This window comes from Trachypithecus francoisi, unplaced genomic scaffold, assembly GCF_009764315.1.
Source record: "Trachypithecus francoisi isolate TF-2019V2 unplaced genomic scaffold, Tfra_2.0 Lachesis_group21, whole genome shotgun sequence".
NCBI classification, from domain to species: Eukaryota; Metazoa; Chordata; class Mammalia; order Primates; family Cercopithecidae; genus Trachypithecus; species Trachypithecus francoisi.
The window spans coordinates 55,881,515-55,899,594 of NW_022681467.1; the positions used below are offsets into that span (position 1 = coordinate 55,881,515).

The window sequence follows — 18,080 nt, forward strand, 5'->3', positions numbered from 1 at the left end:
AGCCTTGAGTCACCACAGCACATGTCTCTTGCAAGGACAAGGTTGGGGGTAGGGTCACAGATTAACAGCATCTCAAATACAGAACAAAGTGGAGTCTCTTATGTCTACTTCTTTCTACATAGACACAGTAACAGTCTGATCTTTCTTTCTTTTCCCCACAAAGACAGGCAAGGTGACCACTGGAAAGTCCAGGGCCTCCTTCTCCCACTTCTTAGAATCTTCAGAAATCTTCTGTAGAGGGCTAGATAGTCCACGGAGATTATGTGTGCTGCAGGGGGTGGGCAGGGGACAGTTATTTTGCCCGGATGCTGAAGGGCTGGAGGATTGCAAGAGAGGAACGTAGCTGAAGGTTAGTCAGGGTCATAACTGTGGTGTTTCCAGCAGTGAAACTGACAGCCATGGAGGAATATGGGAATCTACTGTCTTGGATGTATAACCTGGTTTTTCGTCATGACATTCAAAGCAATTCACAGCAGGAAACTTAATGTGCACTGAGCTCTGTCTTCATCATACGAAGAAGACAGCAGTTTGCTCATTTTATAGGTGAGCATCTTGAGCTCCTTAGGAGGATCAGGGTAATGTATTGAAAGTCATCTTAGGAGTTAGTGATGTGCTCTGACGATGCAGGTCTAACTCAGCAATCCTTGTTACCATTGCCCGAATGGAATATAGGAGGTTGGAAGTGTCTTTATAAGAAAAAAATATTGTGATAATAATAATGATGATAGTGATGGTTATGATGGTGGCGATGAAGATAATAGCAGTGAATATTTCAATATATTTTAACAGCTCCTTATTTGCCATACACTAAGTTAAATCATGTACTTGGATTATTTCTTCAAACTGTCAACAAACCAATTTCCATCTAGCCTGAGATTTCTCAAGCTCAGTACCATTGACATTTATGGCTGGATAATTCTGTATTGTATGGGGCCATCATGTGCATTATAGGACGTTTAACAACATCCCTGGCCTCTACCCACTGGACTCCAGCAGTAACCTCTCCTTCCCTAGTTTTGATAACCACAAATGTCTCCAGACATTGCCATATATCCTTTGGGGGACACAATCACCCCGTTGAGAATCTCTGCAGAATCGTGCATTCTTTTCAATATACCTACAAGATCTCACCCACAGGGGGTTGTAGCCTCCCCCAGTGCTTCCAGTACTTGCCCCTGGGCAGCCAGGTCCACTGTGAGGCCACTCAGTTCATTACATCACTCATGTTGACCATGAAGACCCTAAGTCATCAAGGAAGGTTCCACTGGGTGCAGCAGATGCCGCTCAGGTAGTCAGGAAAAGTATGTGCTACAGTTAAGAAATATTTCTATCCTGGAAGGACTCCCATTATTTTATGTTTATTTTTATTTTAGACACAAGGTATTGCTTTGTCGTCCAGGCTGGAATGCAGTGGTGCAATTATAGCTCACTGTAGCCAGTTTTATTCTTAAAGACCTAAGACGCAGTGACTCACGCCTGTAATCCTAGCATTTTGGGAGGCCAAGGCAGGTGGATCATCTGGTCAGAAGTTCGAGACCAGCCTGACCAGTACGGTGAAACCCCATCTCTAGTAAAAATAAAAAAATTAGCTGAGTGTGGTGGTATGTGCCTGTAGTCCCAGCTACTTGGGAGGCTGAGACAGGAGAATCACTTGAACCAGGGAGGTGGAGGTTACAGTGAGTTGAGATCATGCCACTGCACCCCAGGCTGGGCGACAGAGTGGGACTCCATCTCAAAAAACTACAACGACAAAAATAACAACAAAAACAAAATGAAAACAAACAAGCAAAAAACAAAAAACCTAAGGCCTTAGCTATCTAGAAAGTTTGACCCCCCCCAAATTAGATACATTTTTGGAGTGTTCCTCATAATCAAGATCTTCCTGCATTTGCCTCTTCAGAATATTTTTACAAATGTTTGTTTCTGATTTTCCTGATTGCCTGCCTGTCTTTCCTTGAGGGCTGGGGTTGTATCTTATTCATTCGTGTGTTCCTGGTACCTATTACAGCAGCTGGTATATGGTAGGGACTACAAAAGTATTTTTACATGATGAGTGAGTAAGTGGGCCAATGACTGCTAAGTAACAAGTAACAAAGGTCTTTGAAGAGTCCATGAGCTGCATTGGAGCCGGGGCTGCTGCCTGACTGATCAACCAAGGTAGGAGCTGAAGTTTCATGGGTCAGCAGCCCAGGTGGGCTCATGAACACATCAGTCCTCGGTAGTGTGGTGGCGGTGGGGCTGCATGTATCCATCCACAACTGTCACATCCCAGTGTCTGATATGTCTGCACAGCTGGAGGTGTGCAAGTTTGACACGGCTTCAATTTTCTCATTAGTAAAATGGGGATACAAATGCATATCTGGCAGGGTTATGATGAGGATTAAATCGGAAAAAAACAACGATTTCAATTGTGCTTGACAGAGAGCAGGTGTCCAGGAAACTTCATTTTCCTTCTCTTCCCTTTCCCTTTCTGCCTTTTCTTTTTTTTTTTTTTTTTTTTTTTTTTTTTTTTTTTGAGGCGGAGTCTCGCTCTGTCGCCCGGACTGGAGTGCAGTGGCCAGATCTCAGCTCACTGCAAGCTCCGCCTCCCGAGTTTCCGCCATTCTCCTGCCTCAGCCTCCCGAGTAGCTGGGACTACAGGCGCCCGCCACCTCGCCCGGCTAGTTTTTGTATTTTTAGTAGAGACGGGGTTTCACCGTATTAGCCAGGATGGTCTCGATCTCCCAACCTTGTGATCCGCCCGTCTCGGCCTCCCAAAGTGCTGGGATTACAGGCTTGAGCCACCGCGCCCGGCCCCTTTCTGCCTTTTCTATCTGCCTAACACCCCTCATGCCGGGAACTACTCTCCTCTTCTGTCCATGTTGCCATTGAGACTGTTAATCACATGTCCCAAGCTGACCAATCAGAATATGCCATTGTTCCTGGATTCAGTGATTGGTCCAGCAATGAGCACATGACCTGGGAAAGCCAATGAGAGTCTTTCGGGGAGGGGGACTCAATATAAAGGCAGAGTTGCTCTCCTGCGTCTGGGTTACTGGTCTGTAAGGTGGTGAAAATCCAAAGTTGCTGGAGACTAGCCTTGCTCCATACCTGCCTTCCTGAGGTGCAGAGGACAGCAGCGTGGCGAGATGGAGGGACAATGGGTGCCGATACTATTGTTTGGACGCCTGCATCCAGTTTTGCCTGAAGTCTTTTCATTTGCTGGATATCTCAGTTCCATGAGTCACTATTCTTCTACTTCTTTTTAATCCAGTTTGTTTTCGTTTGTTGTGACTTCCAATCGAGAGGTCCTGACTAATGTATGAGTCATCTCTTTTCCTTCTTTCTTGTTTTTCTTCCTTCCTTTCTCTGACCTCCCACTCCCTTCCTTCACCCTCTTGCTCCTCTCTCCCCTAGGGTCCCTGTCTCTCCTGCTTCCTAACCTGGATCCCAATTTTGTCCTTGTCTTTCTGTCCATTCATCATATTCGTGGAGTCCTCAGATAATTGACATACTGACTCCTGGACGTTTACAAATTGTAGTGCAGATCTTCTTTCAAGGCTCATAGGCACACAGCTCTATTAGGAAAAAGATCCGGTGATGTTGACATTTTGGATAAGGGGGTCAAATATTGTTCAGCTCCAGTCAGAGTCACACTTCATGTTGCAGGCTTCTGCCTGGCTCATTTTCATTTTTATGCAAGCAACCCATCACAAGAGCCCGTCTGTGTTTTTCCCCTGCCCAGGTGTATTATGAACATTGTCTCTAGTTACTACCTGTGGCTCACATGGCTAAGGACAGCAGCGCTTACCTGGCTGGGGCTGAGCCTCTCAGATGAAAAGTGCCACCTGGAGGTGGGGTTGAGAATGAACTTCACCTGATGGCCATGTCTGGGTCTGGCACCCCAGGTGTCCACTAAGCAATCACAGGCAAAGGATGCCATTTGTCTCTTGGGGTCTCCAGTGCAGTGGGTGACTTCTGCCAGCAGGGAGTTGGTGGATATTGCGGGGTTGGACTGTGTTTTTCAGAGGAGCAGCGATGAATTAGCCCATTTATTTTCCCATGGTCTGAAACCCAAGGAACATCTGTCTGAGCCACAAGGGGCATGTTTTGTGGGCTGGTGGGAGGACCCACGTTGCAGAGTTTGATTATGACCATCAGCAGGGGTTGCTTGGAAGCATCAGGGAGAGCTGGTGATTAGTCACCAGGCACAGTGGCATGGATCCCCTGTATAATTATCCCTATTGCCCTCAGAGCCGATTATTCTTCCAAAGTGTAGCAGCTTTCGGAAGGGGGTTAGTGCAGGCCGGCCCCTTTGCTCACACCAGGCCTGCTAACTGGGGCTAATGATAATAATGATGACAGCTTGGATTGACAGCACACCTGCCATGTTCCTGTTGCATTACATCCACTATCTCCAGCCTCCTTACCGTCTAGCATGTGCCACCTTCAAGGTCTTGACCATGTTCTTCTAATGCTGGTACTGTTATTTACTTCCGATTTTTCTTTAAAGCAACTCAATTTTTTATTTTAAATGAATGTATTTTTAAAGTGGGGTACAAACAAATTAGAATGAATAAGACCTACTATTTGATAGCACAACAGGGTGACTATAGTTACTAGTAACTGAATTGTACATTTAAAAATAACGAATCAAGTAAATTGGATTGTTTGCAACAGAAAGGATAAATGCTCAGGGATGAATATCCCCATTCTCCATGATGTGGTTACTATGCATTGCACACCTGGATCAAAACATTTCAGGAACCCTATAAATATATATACCTACTGCATACCCACAAAAATTAAAAATTAAATAAATTTAAAAATAAAAAAAGTAAGATTTCCAACTCTCTTCCAAGTGGAAAACTAGTAAGACTTTCTAGGAATGGGAAGAAACCATACCAAATATGACATAAAACATACAACTAAATGCTGGTGGATGGTATTGCCTGTGAGCACCCAGCTGAGCCCTGCACTCTCTTTATTATGATGGGGTTTTTAGTAGAGATGAGTGCAGACCTGAGACTTTTTATGTAACCAGAGAAATAGAAGGGCAGTGAGAAAAAAGAAAGTACTTCTCATCATGTCTCTATTGGTATACCTCAAAAAATCACCGAGGTCTGTGTCTCATGCATCAGGGGTGTTGATGCATTTCACTTCCCATGCTTCTCACTCCTCAAATGGGGCTCTGTTGTGTCCATTTCAGAGTTGAAGAAACAGAGCCTCAAAGAGGTTGCAAAGAGAGGACATACAAGAAGGGGGATTCCAGCCCAGGGCTCTTGAGAGAGAACATCATTGGTCTGTACCAGATGCCAGGTGCCAAGTTCTGAGCTTGGCATTTCACCTTCATTTCGTGTTCTACCACATTCCTGCCCTGTGGAACTGTTACGGTTTTCATTTTATGGGGGACACACAGGCTGAGTGGGGTGCAGAGATGCTCCCAAGCTCTCCTGGCAGTGAAACAAAAGCAGAGCTCTTGACCGGGGCCTGGGATGCTGCAGAGGATACACATTCCCGCTCTCAGATGCTGTTTGTTCTCTCAACAAACAGCTGTGGGGCATCTGCTTTGCCAGGGGCCCTGAATGTCAGCAACAGCCAGAGTAACAGAGAAGCAGAGAGGGCGTTTGCTGGAAGGGCTTGGGGAAATGCACAAATTTAGGGCAGAAGCTGGAGAAATGGACCTAGAAAGAACCAGAACCTAGGCACTCTGGTGTCCAGGAGGCCTCAGGGCTGTGGCCAGAAGAAATAGGCACCTTTTCTACTCTTTTGGGGGTCTTCTCCTCAAAGGTGGGGACCTTGAGCAAGAGGGTCCAGTGGATCTGCTCAGGTTATGTGCCTCCCCTCTGGGCAGGGTGGGATCTTGTTTGGAGAGTCCCACCTAGCAGGACTCACACAATAGGAAGTTGGGGTGGGGGGATCAGGGTGCTATCATAAATAAGAAGGCTAAAACTAACCTCTGAACCTGCAGAACTTATCTACTATATGCCAGTTGGCCCTGTGCCGGGGCGGGGGGGGGCTTTATCATACTATCCTATAGAGGTAACAAGTCCCAGCCTGAAAAAGGGGCTGGCGGTCTGGGTCCTAGTCCTCTCTCTGCCATGGCTCCAGGGTGGACTTATACCCTGGATTGGTTATCTCATTTCAAAGCAGGGAAGGATCTCTGAGAGCTTTGTCCAGCTCTCTGGATGCTCTGTTCCAGGTGATCTTGGCACCCCCTTCTGGGTCTGGCACCCACACACTAGCATACCTTCCATGACCCTGAGGGCCCGTGCAGCCTCCAGACTCACTCCCCGATTCTCTTTCTGGGATTCTCAGCTTTCTAGCACACCCTCTTCCAGAGGTGGGAAACCTCCAGTTAAAAACAAAATTGTACACAACTGCAGCCTCATTTCCATGGTTTAAGGAATTAGTTATCTTGATATATCTTTTCTGATAACAGCTTTCATTAAATTAAACCCAAGGCATTTATATTCCCTGGAAATAACAGGCTGATTATATATGGCGGAAATGTGCCAGAATTTCTTGAGAAATCAGCACATTGGCTATTGAGGGCTAGCTGGTGATCACAGGCACAGGTTTTGAAGTTAGATTGTCAGGATTAAAATCCAGGCTCTGCCATTGCTGGCTGTGTGGCCTTGAGCAAGTTACTTTACCTCTCTGTGTCTCAGCTTCCCCATCTGTGCAATTTGGACAGTAAGAGTTCCTACCTCTCAGGCTTGTTGGAAGGATTAAATACCTTCATGTAATGATCAACTATGAACATGCTCACAAAGACACACGTGGGCTGTTCTGGTGCAATAGGGACGTGGCCTGGAAACTCATTGCCACGTGGCGTTCGGGACCACAGGGGATTAGACCTCATCCCCGTGCACAGATGGACAAGATCGTAAAGAGGAAAAATTAGCATCGGGAAACTGGTTATTTATTTAAGACGGAAAGTGAGAGAAATCTGCCCTAGGCATCTTCCCCTTTCCTCTCTTTGTTTCGTCTGCTAAATAGAGGCAGTGCCTCCTCTCCACTCTGTTTCTTAATTGAGTAAACTCTGTGATCCCAAATGCAAACAAACATGGAGCCAGCACAAACAAGCACGTGCTTCCTGCATGCCCCACTTCTGAGGAGCAGCCTGAGCAACAGGTAAAGCGGCTGGGAGACAGAAACGCTGCAGAAGGCGCCTCCAGGATTTGGCCTGAGAGCCCTGCAAGGTCAGCCCATGTGCTCCTTTTTTGTTAGACTGTTTGTTCATTCATTTGTTTATTCATTCCTTTATTCAAGTGTTTAGTGAGAACTTCTATGTGGAAGACAAAGACCTAGCTCACAAGGGGTGCATGGTCTAGGGGGGTAGGTGTGGACAAAGAGTCACGTAGGATGGCAGTGCTGAGATGCAGCAGCCACAGGGAGCTATGGAAGTGGGCAGAAAGAAGACCCCAGAGCTCAGGGAAGGCTGTAGGGCAAGTAGGGAGTTGTGGGCCCAGCAAACAGCCAAGAGTGTGAGGAGAAGGTCTGCCAGCGCCTGAAGGGGAGAAGCCACAGTTCACCAGCTTCAAGAGTTGATACAGTTGAAAGCATCATCTCTCCATGGCCAACATCCAGGGCTGTGGCTTTAATTTGGGCACAGTGTGTGCTTGCAAAACCTCGACTATATTCAACCTAGTCTGCCACTGATGGAATGAGAACTGCCCCCAAATGATTTACATTCAAATTTGGAAGCAACTGAAACCCAACAGTAGGAGATTCATTACCGTAATTCCATGGAAATGGAATAATATGCTGTCGTTAAAAGTGTTCAGATCTTTTATGGTTATGATAAATCTAATAATAAAATCTTGAGAGAATATTAGAATATATTTTTTAACATTTTACTAGTTTTGTGAAAAAAGCCCCAAATATCTGTATGAGCCTAGATAAATGACAAGAAAGGAAGACAGTAAAATTTTTATAATGGTTATTGCTCAATGGTTGGATTTTTAAAAATACTCTTCTACAATTTCTGAATGTTATGCCCTGAGGATATATTACCTCCATAGTCAGAAAAATTATGAAAGGTATTTAAAACCCGAATTGGCTTTGGGCATGCAGAATGCTTGGTTATTTCTTTTTTTTGTTGTTGTTGTTGTTTTTTTGTTTTTTTTTTTTTTGTTTGTTTTTGAGACGGAGTCTTGCTCTGTCACCCAGGCTGGAGTGCAGTGGCGGGATCTCAGCTCACTGCAAGCTCCGCCTCCTGGGTTTTACGCCATTCTCCTGCCTCAGCCTCCCAAGTAGCTGGGACTACAGGCGCCCGCCACCTCGTCCGGCTAGTTTTTTTTGTATTTTTTAGTACAGACGGGGTTTCACCCTGTTAGCCAGGATGGTCTCGATCTCCCGACCTTGTGATCCGCCCATCTCGGCCTCCCAAAGTGCTGAGATTACAGGCTTGAGCCACCGCGCCCGGCCTGGTTATTTCTTAAGTATAAGAATAACTCCCGCTCTGTCCCATCGGCACACACGTCACAGGGAGTCTGATGTTGCTTGGTAAGTCTCTTTGGTCATTTCATACTAATGTCCTCTGTTTCCCCGATTGTCTCTCAGAGGTTGGGGCCGGGGATGGGGGTGTACTGTGCCTCCTGGATGTTTGTTTGCTGCCAAAACATCCTCTCCTGTCTCTGTCTCACTGGTGCATTTTGATGAACGTGTATTGCCTGGTCCCTGTGCGCTAATCACCAAATTACGAAACATTTGGGCTGAAAGGGAGCTGAGAGATCCTTAAACTCAGTGAACCATTAGGCCTAAGACACACACACAAACATACACACACACATGAATACACACAAGCACACCAACAGCTTGGCTGCTCTAGGTGAAGCATGTGTGTATTTGAGGGAAATTTCCTTCCCCACCCATGGTCATCCATTTGCCCATGAGCAGCTTCCGAGGCAGGTTTGTGAACCCCAACGCCATATAACACAGTGTGGAAAACACAAAGGCTTGCAGCCCTCTCTCTGTGGATGTGGGAACACGACTCTGTTTAAAACCCTTCAAAGCCGCCTTCTTGCTGTGTGATGCTGCCTGGGCCAGCAGGGCAGGTCACCACGCTGTCTCTTCAAAGCAGCTCGCTCCTGCCCACAGCGCTGGGCACAAGGGCAGCCACGAGTTGTTTGATTTCTGCGTCCCCAGCAGATGGCTTCGCGCACAGGGGCAGGGCCTGTCTCTCCCTCTCGCGGCTGTGTCCCAGGCTCTGTCCCCATGATGTGACTTTAGACAAGTTCCTCAGCATCTCTGTGTCCCGGTTCCCTCATTTGTAACATCAGGATATTGATAAGGATCATAGGAATAGGGATGTCCTTATGGAGCCTCATGAAAATGAAGAGTTCTCTGTGATGAGCCTAGAACCGTGGAGGGCAGCAAGTGCGTGCCATGGGAAGTCATCCCTTTATCACAGTTGTCATTGGCAACTATGACAGTTATTAAGGGCAGGGGTCTCCCACCTTCTGCATCCAGGCCTTGTCATTCTTAATCAAAGTTTTCTCCTTTCAAGGACTTTCAATGCCCTGAAAACGGAAAGCCCCTCCCTGCCCTCCACCAGCTGCTGTGGAGTCCTGGACCCCTTGAACTTGCCTTGCTTAGTTCTTTGCAGGGACCGCGTTGGATGCCGCCTCACTTCCCTCTTCTTGGCTCTGTGACTGTCAGAGGGGCTGGGCACCAGGTTACTTAATCAGTTCCTGGGTGTTGACTGGCAGGAAAGAGTGGTTTCCGGTTCACATCCCGCTGCGCCTGGGCGGGTGGAGGTGCCCTGCACGGAGTCTTGTGAAATTGCGTGGACTGCAACACCCAGCAGTGCTGTGAGTCCACCCTGAAATCCACAGTGACCCGCGCGGCATGTGCTGGGAATTGAACATTTGGGGGAAGAGCTGGGCTTCAGCAGGTCAGGCCCAGTCAAGTCGTTCCCACAGCTCAGGACCGGAGGCTGCAAGCCCGCTTCGCAGCAGCTTGGCTGACTGCAAACTTTTACAACACAGGGCAAAAACCATTTAACACCTTTAAGGAAACTGGAAATGGGTTTTTCATGTGTGGTGGTGCTGAAAATTGAGAATAATGACAGAATTATTAAAAACAGCCTTCTCGCCTTACACTCTGAATTGCCTCTGGTCTGTACAACTGACAAATAAGCACTATAGAAGCCAAAGATGACATATCCCCTCTTGGGAGCCTTGGAGAGTTGTCTCTGAGTTCTTTGGTTGATGGGTTGTAAAAACTGCCTTTGGGGTAGATGGATGTAGAAGCAGAAGTACAGAGCGGGGAGCTGGGAGCAGGAGACCTGGGCTTGTCTCCTGAGTCTGTTTCCAGTGGGGCCTGAGGCTCCCATGTGAGGGAAAGTTTGACTGGACCAGGCACATGGGCTCCATGGGGTGACAGAGCTGCAGGCTCCATGGTGGCTCTGTGGGCAGCCAGCATGGGGATGGCTGAGATAAAGACAAGTAGTTTTCCTTCCTGCAGGGCTTCTCAGAGCCTTTAATGTGGTTATAATGGTAGAAAACATGTATGAAGTCCTTACCCTGAACCAGAAACAATGCTAAAAGCTTTGCACGTGGCCTCTTTTTTTTTTTTTTAATCATCATGTGTGAGGAGGGAAGCTTAGGCTTACAGATATGAACTCATTGAGAGTGAGTGGAAGTGTCTGATCTTTAACCCATTCTGTCTGACCAAAAAGCCTGTGCTTTAACCACTATGCTTCCCTGCCTCTCTGTCCTGTTCCGAGAACTGTCGAGAAAGCCTCGAGATTGTGTATCCAGTGGTCCCATCCCCCTGATTGGAAGATGGCGGCTCAGAAGGCTAACCTGTCCTCCGAGTGGTTAGACGCACACGTCCTCTTCTGTCCTCTGCTCTTCCCACATCCCTGTCTCTCTGGTGCTCTGGTGGCACCCCTTGGATCAGGGGTTGCAGGAGCACCTGGGCTGTTTGCATAGTTGTCGGTAAAGGGTGTCCCGTCAAGGTGCCTGCCATCAAAGTGCCTTATTGCTTGAGTCCCAATCTCGGCTCCACAACTCTGTAGCTGTGTGACTTTGCACAACTTACTTAGCCTCTCTGTGCCTGAACATCCTTGTTTGTAGACAGTAAAGATAATTGTCCCTTACTCCTAGGTTTCACATTGAGTGTTTAGCAAGTTAACGTTTTTAACGTGTGAAGTCATAAGATGCAGGACCGGATGACTGCCCCACCCACAAGGGGTCGAGGATCTTCCCGAATTGGACTACTTGTGGGACAGGTCTGCCAAGCAGCCCTTGTCAAGATCAAGAAAAGTGATGATGAGTTCCTCCCACAAGGAAACAAGAGCATCAGAGAGACTGGAAAATAATACCCCGGTGCCTTTTATCAAGTGGCCAGCAGATGGCAGAAGCAAGCCAGGAACAGAGCTTGTGCACTGTGGCTGTGACAGCTACCTTTGAAAATCCCATGGTGTTTGGTGGTCGTATTAAGAGATCTCCAGTGTAGGCGCATCCTTCATTCTAAGCAGGGTTCTGAACAAACTCAGAACTGGCTTTGTGGCTGGTACCGAGGACCCAGGGGTCACGGCTGCTCCCCACGGGTGCTGATGCCCATTGGTTTGTGCAAGTTAGTCCCCTGTAGGGAGGACAGGTGGTCCGTCCCGGGCTTTCTGGTCTATACACCAAGGCCTAGGGATGGAAGTGGGGTCGCATGTCCCCATCATTAAACAGGACGTTCTTGATAATAATCCCATAAGGCTTAATGTGATGGGTGTTGTCAATCATTCATTCATTCCGTGAGGATTTAGTGAGCAGCTACTCCATGCCTCTGGGCTCTGCGGATGCAGCATGAGTAACACACACAAGGCCCACGATGACCAGGGTCTTACCTTCCAGGGGGAGGGAAGAAAATAACTGCTAGGGAGTTAAACAAGACAAAGTAGGAAAGGGCCAGCTGCAAGAATGAAATTAGATAGGAGGCTGGTGGCAGGGAGCAGGGAAGCCTGAAGCACCTGACTGCCCAGAACAAGCTGCACCTGTGAGGAGCTGGGAGGGGCACTCCAGGCAGAGGGAGCAGCCAGAGCAAACCCTGGGAGGGGGGATGAGCCTCTTGTTGAAGACCTAGAAGGAGGCCAAGGTGGCTGAGCAGAACACATGAGGCGGAAGGAGGAAGAGAGGGGCCCTGGGCCTGGCTACCTGCCGGCAGGATTAGGGGTGAGGATTCCACATGGGAGAGTGTGAATGGCCCAGTGTGAATGACAAAGCAGTTTCATGCAGCTCAGTCTGTCTGGCTAAGTGCACAGCCCTGAGGATTGGGCTCTGAGCTGTGCAGCTCCTCTGAGTCTGTGGGTCCCTCTCCCAGAAGGATCAGGTTGCCCAGGTCAGCTGGAAAGGTCTTTAAGCGAGTCCTTGCTGCGCTGAGGCTGCATCTTGCTGACATAATTTCCCCCGCAAGTGCTGTTCTCCCGGGGCAGCTGCCCCTCTCATCTATGCATCTGGCTCCCCTGCCAGGCTGGTGCTGTTTTCTGGGGGCTCGCAGAGACGCTCGGGCAGGTGGAGCCTGAGCAAGAGGCGCCATCCTCCCCTCCAGCCTGTCATGGCTCCTCCCTGGGGCATGCTTGAAAGCCCAGATATGTTCTTCACATCTGAGAAAGCAGTTAAACTGACAATTCCTGGCAGGCTCAGGTTCAAATCCTTATTAGGCTGTTAAGTGAGAGGGGATTTCATTTCCTTCCAGCTGCCCTGGGTCCTGCCACTGAGTAGCTGTCGGCGGGCTCTGCTGTGAGGTCTCCTCTTCTGGTTTTCCTACCTCCCAGGGTAACCTGGTGTGGGGAGGAAGTCGGGGACCTCTGGTGAATGGGAACCTGTGCAAAGAAGGAGCTGAGGGCAGGGAGAAGTGGGCTAAGGGCCAGTGTGGGGGCCTGGAAGTGAGGCCAGCAGAGAGTCACTGAAAGGCCCTTGGAGAATACTTTCTAGGGGTGCAGTCAGGAAGCACCTGTTTCCTCCTGTGTGACTCTCACATCCCAGCTGTGGACACACGCATATGTACATATATGCACATACAGGAACACACGTGCACACAGGAACACATGCACACATGGGCACACACATACACACATGATGAATACACATATACGGACACACATTCATATATACATACACACATATACCTATGTATGCACATGTACACTCATGCACATGCATGTATAGACCTACAGATACACACATAAATGTGCATCTTATAGATGTGTACATATACAGTACACGTGTGTGTACCCACAAATACTTATGCCCACATCTACATATATGTATAATACATATATACACATATAGGTATATACATTGATATATACTCACATGTTTATGTATAAACACACATCTATATACACATGACTATACATATATGCACATATATGCCCATATACACTTATGCAAACACACACACTGCTATATTTAAATATGCACCTGCATGCATATGTACACACATATATACACATTTATACATGCATGTGCATTCATGTACATATACACGCATGCACTGACATCAACACACATGCATTACACATACACATAATGTAGATATACACACATATACATACATGCACACATCTATATGCATACATATACATATGTGGATATAGACAGCTATCAGATAGACATACACATACATGCACATATCTGTAAACACATACAGATAAACGCATGTACATTCATATAGATTTCCACATTTGCAAGTGCATATTGGTACACATATGCATACATACACACATACAGGCATGCATGAATCTTTTCTCCCTCTATATCACACACATACCTTTTGCTGAGGGCTTAGTATTTACTAGGTGTCAGGCTCTGCTCTCTTAATATAGGGTCGCCCCAAAGCAGACCTCGAGCTGAGGATTCGGGTGCAAGTGGCTAACATGGGCGGTGGTCCAGCAGTACCGTGAGGAAGTGGTGCTGAAATCTGGAAGGGAGCAAGTCTGGGGATTAGGGTGACCACACACAAGGCCATCACTGAGGATCTTGGGGTTTGATTTCTCTGGTGGGGGTGTCTAAGCGACTATGTTGCGTCATGTGTCAGAATTGCCCTCTGGAGGGCTGGAAAACTCGGTGTTGACCACCACTTCCTGCTCCTGGCCATGACCTCCTGGTGCTTCTAGTTTGCCTAGCGCAGGCCATGTGCTCCTGGGGCCAGTGAGGGTCCACAGGCAGAGGCCGGGGACCTGTGCTGCAGGTGATTCAGGTGGGCCCTGGGCTGCCACACCTTCCACACAGGTGCTGCCTCGCGGGTCCTTCACAACAACCCCCGCTTGACAAGGAAGAATCTGGGGCTTGGGGAGGTCTATAGGTTTGAGGGGTGTTATGGGCGAGGCTCATAGCAGAACCAGGTCAAGAATCAAGGTTATGCGATTCTAACACGTAACATTGTCAGGTAAGTCCTGACAATGACTTGCAAGTGTGAGCCATGCAGGGGAGGACAGGCCTCATGAGTGGTGACAGGAGGTGGTTCAGGGTGCAGTGTTGCACAGCCAGGCATTCTTTGAAGGGCAGCTGCAGTGAAGGGCCTGGCTGCAGAGCCAGCCTGCCTGGGTCCAGATCCCACACTCACCATGTCCTGAGGGAGCTTGGGGGAACTGCCTGTTCCCTCTGGGCTTAGTTTCTCGTCAACACTAAGAAGACTCAGTTGAAACATGTTCATGGTGGAGTGCTTGCACCACCACCAGAGAGCAGGCGACTGTGAATGAGGCCGCCCTAGGGAAGCGCAGGTGCGTTGGGGTGGATGGGTAACGAGGTATTGTGACGGGGCACCAGGTGGCACTCAGCCTCCTTGTGTTTGTAGCACACTTTTGAACACTAGACTTTCTGGTGGCACCTATAGCACCCTTAAAAAGTGAATGCTGATGCCCAAATTAAATCTGAGCAGACTGAACTGAACGTCCCAGCATAACCTGAATGTCTCTGCGGCCCCATTTGCCTTGCTCTTAAGTCAGCATCCCGCTAAGAGAAGCAACAGACACTGAAAGCAATTGGAAAAATGACTTGAGTTCATCCAAACCCTTTGAGAAGATCCAGTTGTTTCGACTCCTCTAAACCTGTCTGACTTTCCCTCCGATTCTCTCACCCCATATTTCTCCCCTCCCATGGTCTCACTCCAGAGCTTTTCCAGAGCCTTTTCTTTCCCGGTGTCTCCGCGGAGCCAGTCCTCACAGCTCTGGCCTTGTTTTCTGCTCCACGTTTTAGCATGAGGCGGACATGCTAAATGGCAAACGGCAAATGTGACATTTTCTTTAGTGGGTAGGGGAAGGGGAGGGCTGAACGTCTAGCGCCCGAATGCATTTGTCCCTGCCACACACAGTCATTGCCCAATTACCTTTTGGGAGGCAAAACCCAGTACTGATCCCTCCGCCCACCCTAGTTTTTCCTGATCTAAATTATCTACCTTAACAATGTGTTAACGTTTTACCCAAGTTCACTTAGAATAAGAAAGTGCCTGGAGGTGCCCACTAGAGGGTGGGTGCACGGCAGTGGACATCTCAGCTCCCTGCCCACTGGGATCCTGCCAGATCATTCAGAGCCGCTCTGCAGTGTCACGCTCCTCCCCTCCCTCCCTTTCCTTGGGGTCTAGCCGTTTCTAGCTCCCATGTTGCTCCTCCCAAGCTGGATGTGACCTAGCTTCTGTCTTCCACCTGTTATCTCATTTGTGCAGTTAACATTTTATGCACATCCCTTGCAGTGTAGAAGGAAAACATAATTCCAGTCTGACTGCATTCAGTGCAGTTAAATACTGCATGTGAACATCCCCATCCAGAAGTTCATCCCATGTAGACTCATTAGAAAGCAGGAGTTGTAAATGTTTGCATTGTTCAAGCCTCCTTAGCATATTGCTATCTAGGCGTTTAAGAGTGTTTTAAGAGATATTTGGAAAATTGGTTGGGGATTTTTTTTTGTTGGCCTGGGAATGTATTATTATTTTTTCCCCGTTCACATAAAGGGATGAAGCCCTGATGTCTGAAAATTTGCTCTCCAAAGTGTTTCCAGGAATTGACAATGTTTGGATAATGAGGGGTGTCTGTACTTTCCTCGACCTAAATTGCTGGTAGAGGGGGATGTTTTTGTATGATTGGGCAAGGTCAGACACAGAATCGAATCAGGAAGAACAGGACCTGACATGATGAATCCCTGCCTCACCTTGCCATTAACAAGAGACAGAATAAATGCCCCAAGAAGCCTACACCACGAACACTTGATGGCAATCCTTTCTTAGGGCTTCGCTGCTCGCTGTCAGGCAGCAGCCACACTACCCAGGGCAGTGGGGAAGGCGTTTTGCAGTCACACTGCAGCAGGAGGCTGGTCACATCCAGGGGCTCCACCAAGCCAGGATGCAGAGCTCAGCCTGTCTCATGGCACAGGCTCAGGGTGCTCAGAGCTTATAATTAATTAGAGCCACAGCTGATTGATTTTTTTCAAGGCTGGCACTCAAGCTGGGTGCTGGAGAAGATGATGAATCTGCAGTGCCAAAGTGCTGCCTGGCCTGTCAGGAACCAGCTGCAGCTGGGATTCTCTGCACCCTTCCCCACAGCAAGCTGGGGTAGCCACGAGCCCTGCCTGTCCAACATAGGATCAGGCGGGCATGCTTGCTGTGTCTGGCAGCCTCGACACCCCCAGATTCTGCTGGAAGATGCTCGTGGCCCGAAAGCTCATTCTGTAGTCGCTGTACCCTGAGGTGCAGCTTCTGCGCTGGCAGGATTAACGCAAACAGAATCTGCTTGGCTCATTCCTTGCCGGGCCTCAACAGGCCTGCATCGTCACTGTCTGCCAGGGAGAGCCACTCGGTGATACTGTTAATTAAAACCATGACTTTGGGGGCAAGAAAAAAGTTAAAAACGCTGAAGTCATCTTCCCTAATAGAAATCTTATTTTGGAGGTGCTCATGGAGGTCAGGCTGACCAGAAAAAAACACAAACCATAAATAAGCTCAAATAGTTTTTTGTAATTTACTTAACTTGGTGCCTGGAGTCCTTATGGGGAGAGGTGCCTGGCATCAGCACAGAGTTGGGGTGGCCACCCTCATCTCTAGCCCCTGGGCCCCAGGGCTGAGAGGAGGGAGAGAGCTGAACTTTCTTGGAAGAATGTGGAACTGCTGAGTAGATGCTTTGGAATTTGCTGACCCAGGCATCTGGGAGTGGAGCCTGACCGGCCATCTCTGCGCCAAGCTATCTGTAGTCCGATGGCTATTTTCAATTGGAAATTCATTTTAAAGTGGTGGCAGTGACGGGGCAGTGGCTGTATCTGTAATCCATTATTTCACACAGAGAATTCCCTTCTTTCATTTTTTTCTGGCCAAAGTTGCTGCTTTGAACGTGGATGGGTCTTGGAGCCCAAGACTGAGCTGGCTGCTTGGAGAAAAATTGGAGGGATTTGAAAAGGCCCGAGGGAGGGTGTCCTCTGAGCAGAAAACATCTTAAATGTGTAGGCCCACGCCTTCTGCAGTGAAGGGACTAGGACTCTGACTTTGGCGGACCTAACTCAGTCTCAGGGTTCTTGGGCTAATTTGTGAAATTACCTCTCCCTTCAAGACTGGGAGAGAACAGCCTTAAATAAGTGCAATTTAATTCCCTCGATTATGGTCCTCTTTAATAAAAAAACAAAATTTATTCTCTCTCCTTCTAGTTTCCCATTGAAAGTCACAAGAAATGAGGCTGGGGTGGAGGGCCTGGAGTTGCTATGGAAGGACGATACCTAGAGCCCACTATGGGATGGATGGTCATTGGTGTCACGGACCGTGGTGTAGACATTGTTTCCTGTGCCAGGATGTGACCTGGTCCTCCACCCCTTTGCCTTTGAAGCTGTACCTGCCTGTGATCCGGGAGCAGCACGAACCCACAGAACCCAGCCCACCCTGCAGGAAGTGGGAGAGCTCCCCGGGCACTCTAGTGCTGAGGAAGCACAGCTTAAAGAGGAAATTTCCCCGAAATGCACACAGACCTCCTTCCAGAATGTTCTGGAAGGAAGCACAAGTTAAACAGGAAATTTCTCTGAAATGCATATAGACCGCCTTCCAGAATGTTCTGGAAGGAAGAGCAACTTAAAGAGGAAATTTCCCTGAAATGCATGCAGATCTCCTTCCAGAATGTTCTC

The 18,080-nt window shown here is 48.2% G+C and overlaps 1 long non-coding RNA gene across 1 annotated transcript; it reads left to right on the forward strand.

The window, feature by feature from the left end:
• Window positions 1–9,717: 9,717 nt before the first annotated feature.
• LOC117069021 lies at window positions 9,718–11,709 on the forward strand. Its single transcript, XR_004431345.1, has 2 exons — window positions 9,718–9,797; window positions 11,097–11,709. It is a non-coding gene; the product is annotated as an uncharacterized LOC117069021 (long non-coding RNA).
• The last annotated feature ends 6,371 nt before the right edge of the window (window positions 11,710–18,080 follow it).